Source organism: Panulirus ornatus, chromosome 14 (assembly GCF_036320965.1).
Source record: "Panulirus ornatus isolate Po-2019 chromosome 14, ASM3632096v1, whole genome shotgun sequence".
In the NCBI taxonomy this organism is placed as follows: domain Eukaryota; kingdom Metazoa; phylum Arthropoda; class Malacostraca; order Decapoda; family Palinuridae; genus Panulirus; species Panulirus ornatus.
In genome coordinates, this window is record NC_092237.1 from 10105538 (window position 1) to 10117300 (window position 11763).

Consider the following 11763-nt stretch of genomic DNA (forward strand, 5'->3'; position numbering starts at 1 on the left):
CGCCCATCCTCACCACTACCCTTCACCTACCCATCTGCACCACTACCCTTCACCCGCCCATCCTCACCACTACACCTGCCCATCTGTACCACTACCCTTCACCTGCCCTTAGTTGCTTCTCTTCACTTGCTCCATCTCACCCTTCACCTATCCTACCTTCCCCTTCACCTGTCCTACCTTCCCCTTCACCTGTCCTACCTTCCCCTTCACCTGTCCTACCTTCCTCCTCACCTGCCCTACCTTCCTCCTCACCTGTCCTACCTTCCTCCTCACCTGTCCTACCTTATCCTTCACCTTCCCCATCACACCCTTCACCTACTCCATTCTTCCCTTCACCTGCCCATCCTTCCCCTTCCCCTGCTCCGCTAACCACTTCACCTCCACCCACCACTACTTCACCTCCACTCACCACTACTTCACCTCTACCCACTACTACCTCACCACCACTTCACCTCCACCCACCACTACTCCACACGACAGCCCAGCTCCCTCTCACCTTGCCGTGGCCCATACATACACACACACACACACACACACACACACACAACCCCTCATATTCCCTGCCTCTCTTGACTCCCGGCTGTGTTATACGCGGAAGACAGACGTACAATGAAATTGTTTCCACGAATCTAACTTGACAACTTCTGTCAAACCTGTTGTGTTTTGAATAGTTTTATGCCAGTACACAACTTGCGTTGTTGTCAAAACTTTCTTCATGGATTTTTCTATCTTTATTCTTTCTTGTGTGTTCTCCTTCCCTCCCTTAGCAAGTCTTTCTTATTATGATCAGTCTACTGCTCAAGTCTTTAAGCCATGGTTCTTTCCTGTGTGTTTCACTCGTCTGCCGTCACACTATTGCAACTCGCGTTATTAAAGTTTTCAAGTTATATTCTAACCCCTTAACGAAAGTCCAGGACCCTCATTAAGTTCATTAGTCAACTAATTAAATTCGTTCTATTTTTTACTTCGCCTTTCCATTAAATCTCGTTTCAATAGAATTGGAAAAAAAATATATAGATATATTCAAACTTACATTAGTGATGGTGTACCGAAGGTAAATGAGACGTGTGGGTGGTGCCCGGGGCATGATGGTGGCGAAGCACCAGGGAACCCTGCCGCAGGACCAGCAAGGACGCCGCAACTGTGGTAAAAAAATCCTGCGAGTTTGTTGGGGGGCGGCGCGCGTCAGGTGCGGCCATCGCCCGACTCTCACCACGAGCAAACCCCAACTGACGGCGAGCCAAAACTACACCGGTCATCTCTGCCCGCTCCCTGCCACGCCGCAGGGCTGCCAGTTAGCCATATAATTCTCTACCCTGGATGGAGCTGTCAGCCATTACTATCCCTCCGGTACTGATAAAAGATAAGCTAGCTAACAGTCACCGAGGAATTAAGATACTAAGGGTAGTTCATATCTAATGACTGTTTATGCTAAATATTAGAATGTGAAAACTCGAACTTTGTCTAAAATATAGAGAACAACAGGTGTGTGTGTTTGAGTATGTGTGTCTGTGTGTTTACATATGCGAGGGAGTGTGCGTGCGCACGTCATGGGGCAGGTGCTGTGTTGTAGTGGTATTGTGTCTGTTATTGCGCCCCGTCTATTGGGCTCTGTTGTGTTCTGTTACATTCTTGCCCGACGAGATGTGCTTGTGTCGCATTCTCGTTTGGTTTGGTTTGTGTGTGTGCTGGGGTTTAGCGTTGCGTATTGGGGTTGTGTTAGAATGTCTCCGTGGTTATAGCTTGGCGTTATGTTATGTCGTGTGTTATTGTGTACGCTATGTTGTTTTCTCCTCTGCTGTACAGACTTGCGTGTGTCTGTGTGCGTGTAGCTGTGTGGTGACTTAAATATACATCGGGCTACAGAGGACCGGAAGGTCTGTAAGCGAGGTTGTCTGCCGGAGGACAGCAATAGTCCCCTGCATTCTTAATGTATATGGATGGAGACAGGATATTAAAGATGGCTTCTGCTTAACAACCATGTCGTGCAACGATACAGTTTCTAAATATAAGGATAAGATGGCAACTCGTGATGTAAGCATTTCACCAGTTCTATGCTCTGGGGTAGAAGTTAGCCACGATTCTGAAAAGACATGAATAGAGATACTGGTAGATTATACTTTCATTTTTAACACGTTTATACTCATAGTCAATATCATTTAAAGTGTTTCTCTTAGCATGCTTCCAAGTGTGGTGATAGCCTTCGCACTGACAATATTTGATACATCTTTCCACACTTTTATGACTCCACTGCTGTAGAAATGTTACAACAGGGTTATGATACATAATATTTAACTTCATGTCGTTATTTCTGTTACTGTATCTCTTTAATGATAAGAAATTGTACGTTACACTATCAAAAATTTTTATAGTTTTGAAAACTTTTGTTAGATGTTCTTGGAGACTAAGCTTTTTTTATGGCAGAACTGAGTGTGTGTAGATCGCCTTCTTTCTGGATTAAGATTATTTTCCATGAAATTAGTTTTGTTTTTTATTTGCGTTCTAGTTTTTTTTTTCTGAAAAAGCAGATGTGTAAGTGTATGTCTGCTGAGGTGTGGGTGTGGGGATCTGTTTATCAGTGTAGTGTTTGTATGGCCTTTTAGGTGTGTGTGCGTGTGTAGGTGCGTGTTCTAGTCTGACTGTTTCTGAGAATGCCGATCTTTTATGACTGTTTTTGTGTTCGTCTATGCCTGTGTACTTGTTGCTGACTGCCGATGTCTTTGTGAATGTTTTTTTTTTTGCGTCTGTGTTTCTCTCGTTTGTTGTGCTTCTCTTTCTCCGCATTTGTTTTCTTGCGTCTGTGTAACGTCTCCATTTACTTGCGTCAAGGTAGACGGTGTAGCCTGGGTTGTGTGCATGTGGTCCTGGGTGTATAAAAGAACATGTGAGGGATGAGATGGAACACCATTCCTGTCACTAGCGACACACCTTCCCTCGCCAAGATATTTAGATATACCGAAAAACACCTGCACGTGAGGTAGAGAAGAATGTGTTGGCAAGGTACACGCTGCAGCCACACATCTGTGCCCTCCCAGACAGCTGCACATGTGCAGTTGTCCTCCAAATAACATAAAGAGCAGTGTAATAATCACTGTAAATAGCTCACCTGGTAGGGATAATAATGACAGTACTTATTATTATTATTATTATTATTATTATTATTATTATTATTATTATTAATTTTATATGAGGATACGTAAGGGCCTTGAAAAGTGCTGAAAAAGAAGTGTGAAAACAGAGAGAAAGAGGAAGTGGAAATAGTTTTTATAAAGAAAGGGCAAATTGTAGGGTGTTGGAAAAGGCATGAGAGGGTAAAGAAGTAACAAAGCCTAGTGGGTAAGCCAAGCAACATATCGCAGAGCCCCCACATACATATATCAGCCCCATACATCAGCGGCTACAAAGCTGTCAGGTAAGTGCAGCGAGTGGGCAATGGAGGGGAACACACAAGCAGCCAGTTCTCATGAGGAGAAACCAAGGCAATATCCATAGAAGAGGGAAAAGTGAACCCTCAGCAATGCAGCTTAGTCCAAACTGGTTGAGTTTTCAGGTCAGACTGGGTGAGTTGACGAGGCGGATTACTTCAGACTTGACTCTGTCAATTAAATATGGAGAGTGAATCAGTTATCTGCATAATCAGATTAATTGTTCAGACGCGATGAAATTTCGGTAGTTTAACAGCACTCTCTGAAAGGCTGGTTTACGTGGTGTGGGTTTGCGAAGAACAATAGATGGTGCGGGTGATACTAAATATGTAAATTTTGCTAAGTGATGGTATTGCACAGGACATAATGGAAGATGGGAAAGTTATGAAAAGCTTTAGATATGGAAATTGAGAGAAATTAGGTTCTAAAGACAATTAACTTAATTAATTCTCTCTCTCTCTCTCTCTCTCTCTCTCTCTCTCTCTCTCTCTCTCTCTCTCTCTCTCTCTCTCTCTCTCTCTCCCTCTCTCTCTCTCTCCGGGTGCCACACTCTATCAAAAGCTCTCGAGATGTCAAGGGCAACAACATAGATTCACCGGAGAATATTTGTAGGATAGTAACATATTACCGATGGATCTCGCCTTGCGAAATGCCATTCCGATGAAGGGAGAGAATACGATATTGAGTTTACAGAAGAGTCTTGATGAAGTTATGAAGAGATTCTAAGACTGAAAATAGCAAAAACAAAACAAACCCGACCAATAAGACAGTATCTGGAAGGGTTGGAGCGGTCACCCTTTCCTGGATGTACCAACGTATATTTCTATGATGAGGGAAAAGCTTTTGGATTTTAAGTAGTTGGTGGGGGGGGAGAGGACGAACAATAAAGGGGGCATCTTCAAAAGCACATTCCTTTTAGATGATGCGGTCGGTTCCTTAAAGTCTTGCTTGCGTCCAGGGAGAGAGAGAAATAAAGTGTTTTTTTTTTTTTTTTTTTTTTTGAGTGTATGAAAGGAGCAAACAGAGAGGAGGTGTATACTTAAGAGGTGCGACCCGGGCGAGGAAATGTTAGAGTTATCCATAGCAAAGGTATTAGAAAATAGAGAACCAAAAAGAATTGTGTTATCGTAAGGAGAAACAAGTGTAGTAGTGTTGACGGAACAGAAGAGCATAGGAAAGATGACACGACCTAATTTGTTAGCTATTTTCTGGGGAAAAATAAAAGTAGGAGAAGTGGGGAGTATCTACGCTTCGTATAGATAAAGGAACGGTACGAGTGGCACATTTGCCACAAGCTCTGGGCGGAGATGAAAGCTGAAGTGCAGAGAGGCAGCTTAAAGAAGCTTTTAGAAGGCGAAACAATGATGAATGTAGTCGGCTGAATCTAATGGAGACGAGACTGCATGGCCTTGCTGCTAGGGGCTGAGGTGAAATACAGATCCACTGAGTTTGGTAGAACGGTCGTGACGGAGTGGAATATGAGTATGGTATTTGATATTTTGCTCCAGATCATCGAAAATGGAATAAATCAATAGGTCAAGAGTAATTAACCCGTGTACTCATGGCGTCCTCCAATATCGTGGTGGATTATTTGGCATTTGTTCGATGAAGGCTTTGGTTTTACGGCCTCGATCACTGTGAATTAAGACACACTCGATCCTCGCAAGGCTCGTAAGCTGATCGTCCGACTGTGGCGACTCAGAGGGACTCCCGGAGTGGGATTACAGACGTACTAGAAACCATGCGTCCTTGCTGTGTGTGTGTGTGTGTGTAGCGAACACGCTACCCCCACACACGCCATGACAAGCACGGTACTTCCATACGCATTGACGAGCTTACTGGCTACACGCGCGCGCGCGCACTAAAACAAGCACGTACTGCCTACCCTAAATATGAGCACCAGTCATTCTCGTAGTAGGCTTGAGTTATATATATATATATATATGCTCTTTACCTTTCACATTACAGTGCGTTGAGTGTGGAAATGTGTAAGTGAGCGAGAAACAAAATAGAGAGAGGTTACGTAACAACGTAACCCATTTTCATCTGACCTGACGCGCAACACATGACATACTGTACATATGTAATACTGCTCTTTAACCTCTAGACTAAGCATGACTGGATGACCCTCTAGTACAGTGGTATTCACCCTTGTGCACGACGGTACGACCCACCTTTGAGTGTAAAATTATCCTAGCCTCTGACATGACCCGTAAGTGGCAGGTCATATGACTCAATTATCACACCCAAGTGTTTATACGGTCCTGCTCACGCGTAGTAACGTCGTGTTCAAGCTTCGCAACCGTCGTACTCAAGGGTCGTAACGTCGTACTCAAATGTCTAGAAGCACCCCTTGTTCCACATCATGTATAGGAGGACCTCGACGCCCTTCCTGTGAATCCTATAACTGATTCTTAAGCCACGTCACAGTCTACGAGCAGTGAGTGAATTATTCATCGAACATCGACTGTGCAAGCAAATTTTCATTGCCCATGTTCACCTTTATCATTACTGTAGTTTATCTTTTATCAAGACTCGAGCAATGTGCAGTGTGTTTGTAACACAAATTATCGACAAAAAAAAAATCATTACATTTTATCGTATTTCTGTGGAAATATATATGAAGTATGTTGTCTACTTATCCTTGAGACTTATTAATGCGTAAAATTACTAGAATTAGCTTTTCGTGATGGCCAGATGTGGTGTGGTAAAGTTAGACGAATTAATGAAATTACTGAGCCTTTCATTATGTTTGGAAACTGCTGTTATCACAGGTGAGGACTAACAACACCTGGGGGTTAGAACGGGAAGGCAAAGCTGTCACCTGGAAGAAATAGATACACGGAAAAAACAGAGGATATCCGATGGAAATAGAGGAAATAAAGAAGAGGATTACATGTCACGTGCAGTGTGTAAATACATTGGCAAACCTGCGAAGAACTCTGTAATCTAAGCCAGGATTGGAACGTTCCCTTACTTTACTCGGCGGGGGAGCGACTTAATTGGTTGAAGGTGATCTCCACTCCCTCCTCAAGCTTGGTCAGGTGACTGAAGGCTCGATGTCTTAATTCTGCGCGTTTAATTTGGCGAGTGACCCTGTTCATCCTCTGCTTTCTGAGAAGAGGCGCAGTGCTGAATGATGCACGGCCCAGGATTGAATTAGTATAGATTCTGTATCACTCCCACTGGATCAGATCAGCGTTATAATTAAGGAGGGCTGCCCTCACTACCCAGTAAACAAGATTAAACCTGAATCCAATGGTCGAGAGAGAGAGAGAGAGAGAGAGAGAGAGAGAGAGAGAGAGAGAGAGAGAGAGACCCGATGAATTCTGAGTAAGCGTAGGTTAACCTGATTTGCATAGTTCTACGTACGATTCCTAAGAGTAAATAACCACAGGTGGTCCTAGAAAGTACCCTTGCTGTTAATCCTCACATGTTTTTAATGTTTATTTCTAATTCAACAAAAGATGTGACTATGATCTGTCCGCGCTAACATTGTCTGCGTTATCCAGTCGATTGTCATTCAAGCCCGTAGGCCCCGCCTTTTTTTTTCTATCTGATAGCTCATCAGTCTTCTGATAATGTATGTAATAATATCTTGGGGGTGATTTTAGGCCGGTGCAACATCTTACACATAAATTTCATTAAAAATGCAGTGTTTTGTGTGAGAATCATTAACTATTTTCGTTAGGAAAGAATAATCTTATCGCAGCTTTTGTATACAAAAAAGATTACCTTTTGTCATGATTAGAAATATAATTGTAGCTTTTCGACAATTTTCTGGATTACTGGCTGGAAATGAATATCGTAGCTTGTACCTAACACTATGCACATACTTATTCACTCAGTTTTTTCAATCTTTCTTTTTGCCACAAGAATAATATATCTTCAGGCATAAGTATGATATTAATTTCCATATGGAACGAATTTGGACGAGTCAAGAGACTCAATTAGCCATTACATATGCACTCCACTGCAAGATGGTATAAGCCTAGCTTTAAAATACTCAGCGGACCGTATTCTGCGAAGCTCACCCGCTCCCAGTCGTAGTTAAGCCGTCGTGAGGGACTTTTTAATCTGATTAAATATTCGTTGAGTAGATGACTGTGACACTGGTTTCAACGCATGGATAATAGACTAGAACTGTGATGGAGCCGTCTAATGTGTGGAGGAAAACTGAGATAGCCTCTAAACTTAGAAGTACACCCACGAAGATCAGAGACTACCGTAACTGTGTTTGCCGTATTAGTGATGGATAGCATTTAACACACTAGGTCGAAGGTCAATGATATAAGATGCTGCAGAGGGTCAGCATTCACCAGTCAACTGATGTTCTTATCCTTCATTCGTGCATTCCATGTTAATGTTGCAGCAAGATGAATCTTTTATCTGTATGTAATGGTTGCGTACTACAATTTGCTACAAGAGTACTAACGAATCCTAATTAGCTGTAGCTCTAGATTAGTCTGGTTAAGTATGCATGATTTCAGATGCTAAGGAAATTAAGGGATATAGCGTTAATTACATACAGAATTACACGCTAGAGTGTTTCCTTTACCTGAAACCCATTTTCCCAGATGATGACAGCGCTCCCCTCCTAGTTATCATTATTCTCGTGGCATAATACATAGTGGATATATATATATATATATATATATATATATATATATATATATATATATATATATATATATATATATATATATATTTATATATATATATATATATTTATTTATTTATATATTTATTGCTCACACACACACACACACACAAAGGACATACACCTCAGATAGAAAAACAGCGCTCTACGTGTTTAAATTCCTTGGGCGTCAATTTCAATGCCGAGTGCTCTCACCTTTTAATTGATAAGCAAGCAGTGTTTCTTCATCTCGGGCGCTGGAGCTTAAATGCTTTTTTGCGCGTGCTGACGTTAATTTCTTATGTAATCACTTATGCGTGCAGCGCTTTCGTGGGGACAATCTCTTGAATTTCCCTCATCATACAAGTTTTGAACCTCTGTATGCTGTCCTCATTCACGGTTTCGCTGATTACTTTACTCCATTCATCCACTGCTTATACTATTGCTTACTTTACTCCATTCATCCACTGCTTACACTATAAACGTAATTATTTTCATATCTTCAAGTAGGTTCCTTTCTAAATTTCTGAGTATAGCCTCTGGTTGTTCTATATTTATCTCTTTCGAAGACTTGTTTACACTGTCATCAAATTGGTTGTTTGACGTAAAGGTTGATATCTCGTTTCCCCATATTCTTCTCTTTACTAAGTGAATTGAGATGTTTAACATGTCTGTAAGATTCAGTGCTTGGTTGAGTATAGATAGGATAGGTAGCTACGGTTTCCGTGCATTACACACATGACAGCTAGAAAGATGGATATGAGCGAATGTGGCCTTGCTTCATCTGTTCCTAGCGCTACCTCGCTAACGGGGAAAACGGCGATCGAGAGAGAGAGATTACATATAATGTGTGTGTGTGTGTGTGTGTGTGTGTTGATATGATGGTTACACCAGTCCGTGATGATAATTAGGAAAGTGACATCGCAATTCTGTAGCTCACATCATTTCAACATGAATTTTCTTTAATACATGTTTCACGGAGACAATCCATCCCATGAGATGAAAACATTTCATAAAGTTTTTAAATCCCAACACCAGCACACGCACTCTGTCCTGTTTGTGCCATAACGAGGTATACACTGGCCTGTGTATCCCTGGGGGAGGGGGGTCGTGTGGGAGAGGTTGGCCTGGGGAACGAGATGTGTGTTCAACTGCTTTTCTTGTATGATCGTTCTTAATAATCCTTTCCTGGTGATTTGTTTAAAGAATAGGATGCGTGTTAAAGTTACCTGGGAACAAATTAAAGTTCTTAGTATAAGCAGTTATGACAGATTCATTGACGTTACGAGCAGCATAATCAAATGAGGAGTAAAAATGTGACTAGGCTATTAAGGTCTTAAGGGTCATCGTTTCCTTGACAGTGCTTAGCGATCGCATTCCTCTGCTCATCCCTGCGTACTGAATGACTGTGTTAATAGCATCTTCGTGCTTTTGGCACATTCAACACGCAGGGGTGACCACGGGAATGCGATAATGCGATCACTAATACATATATATATATATATATATATATATATATATATATATATATATATATATATATATATATATATATATATATAAGACCAGACTCATGTTAAGCGATCGACAAAATTCTTCTTGGATTTCGATTGCCTGAAGTTAGATATTTACATCCCCAAAGTAGCCAAAATCTTCGATCAAGCCATTCTTTACTTTAAGTTTCGCCAGTATGGACATAATTTGAAAGATGATCGATAAAAAAAATATCTTAGAAACAATTCAGTCTACAGAATGGACGCATTTCGACGAAACGGCGAAGAGATCATTTTGATTATTCTGTAATTGTCGTATACAAAGGGTAACAGATGTTTTCACTCCTAACTTTCGCTACGTCATTTCTCCTGATTCTTGAAAAGATACACGAAATTATTAAGTTTTTTTTATCAAGCATTTGATATAAAGATTACGCCAAGAAAAAAAAAAATCACATTTTGATAGTTTTCACCAAACTGGTTATTTTTCAGACACTTAGTGGGTACGATCCATCCTCCACTACATGGCACTATAAATATTTTTTTTTTTTTCCCAGTCTCGCGAAATTCATGCGAGTACTCTTGTGTGAGTGCTGTATAGTATGCCAAGAGTATTTTAGTTTTTGAGTTTGTGACGAAATATATGATATTTCTAATTGTATTTGGTGAATATTGTAATACAGTTTGAACTCCTAGCATTGTATGAAATGAGTCCTTAGTTCATTATACCTACAATTCGTTTGCCATTGACTGTGCAAAGCGAGAAAGGCTTGTCTGTATGTACATGTTTAAAATGATAGGCATCTCATTTGTCCTGATAGTATTGTTGATTACCTATATTCAGAATTTACCTAACCTAACTTGCAATGTATTTCGTTAAACGCTTTTCTGTTCGGAACTGGTTTCATAGACAATGTATTTCAGTCTTTACCAATTACCTTTATTACTATGGTTCATTTATTGTTACAAAGCTGCATGCATTTGATACCGTTATTATACCGTGTGCCAATTATAACGAGTATTGAGATAGTTAATTATGTAGATATAGCCTTTGTGATTATTATATTTCATAAATATTTAAAAGACCAAAAGAAATCCTCAGCATAGATTTTGCACAACAATGTGGAATACTATTTGTGTTTCTTTAACCAAAGAACTGTACACTATTTGTTATTGGCTTGAACCTGTTCCGTAAACTTATATATATACGTTCACCTTTTATTATTCGCCGTTTCCCGCGTTGGCGAGGTAGTGCCAAAAACAGAAGAAAGGCCGCATATGCTCATACCCATTCCCTAGCTATCACGTGCAATCATTGGGAACATTAATATTTCTACGACATACCTTTCAACAATAATTTATCACAATAGCGTCCAGTTCTTTCCTGACAAAATTTAATCGACCCATAAGACCATTGGAAGAAAATGCATCATCAAATAGTCTTGGGAATCATCATCAAACCGTAAATAAATGTGTTTTTACGTAATGTTTTCTAGATAGAGTTGAACAGATACACATCGGATAACTTGTCAGAGAAGGTTCGAGTTCTATGTATGGGAAAATTAAGGCTAGAACCTTCCTAACGACATGGCTATTACTCATATGTCGTCACTACACTACTGCCTTTATCGCGAGTTCACGACTTGGTGTATATTTCTGAATCTTATGCACTCGTAGGGCAATACAAGTGATGTTTCATGAATATGAACTTACGATGTGTACAGAAAACATTTTAAGTTTTTCTACCAAAGTAGGGGAAAACGCGGCATTTGCATCAGTTGTAACCAAACGGGGAGAATCAAACTGATATACTACAGCTGTCTTAACTATTATTTGAAATGTGTTGGCTCGGCGAAGTCATATTGAAATCATCATAGGAGTAACATACTGCAGCATTTGGCACGTATCGCGAACGCTGCCACCTGGTTCTTCTGTTTGCCAAACTTTTTTTTTTAACGTGTCTGATATACGCGTTTCGGATTCTGGCCTTAATGTTCTCTCAGCTGACAGCCAATAAATCCAACAATAGCAGCACATACACATCCTGCAGGGTAACATGACAACCATCTGAGCACATGTGAAATATAGATCTTAACATGGAAAATTGTGTGTGGGGAAGAAATATCTAACGACCAGATGATTTTTTTCAAGTGTTTTATCGTATAACCGAATATATACGAGCAGGATGAGAGGAAAGTGATTGGTT

The 11763-nt window shown here is 40.6% G+C and overlaps 1 protein-coding gene and 1 long non-coding RNA gene across 4 annotated transcripts in view; one reads left to right on the top strand and one right to left on the bottom strand.

Moving 5' to 3' along the window:
• LOC139753293 (uncharacterized) overlaps positions 1-1226 on the bottom strand; it is a 155358-nt gene extending 154132 nt beyond the window's left edge. For both annotated transcript variants that reach the window (XM_071669581.1, XM_071669580.1), the window contains exon 1: positions 1034-1226. The gene's annotated coding sequence lies outside the window, so the exon portion shown is untranslated. The remainder of the gene's footprint in view (positions 1-1033) is intronic.
• LOC139753294 (uncharacterized) overlaps positions 1-11763 on the top strand; it is a 483377-nt gene that overhangs the window by 467674 nt on the left and 3940 nt on the right. The gene's annotated exons all lie outside the window — the stretch shown is intronic.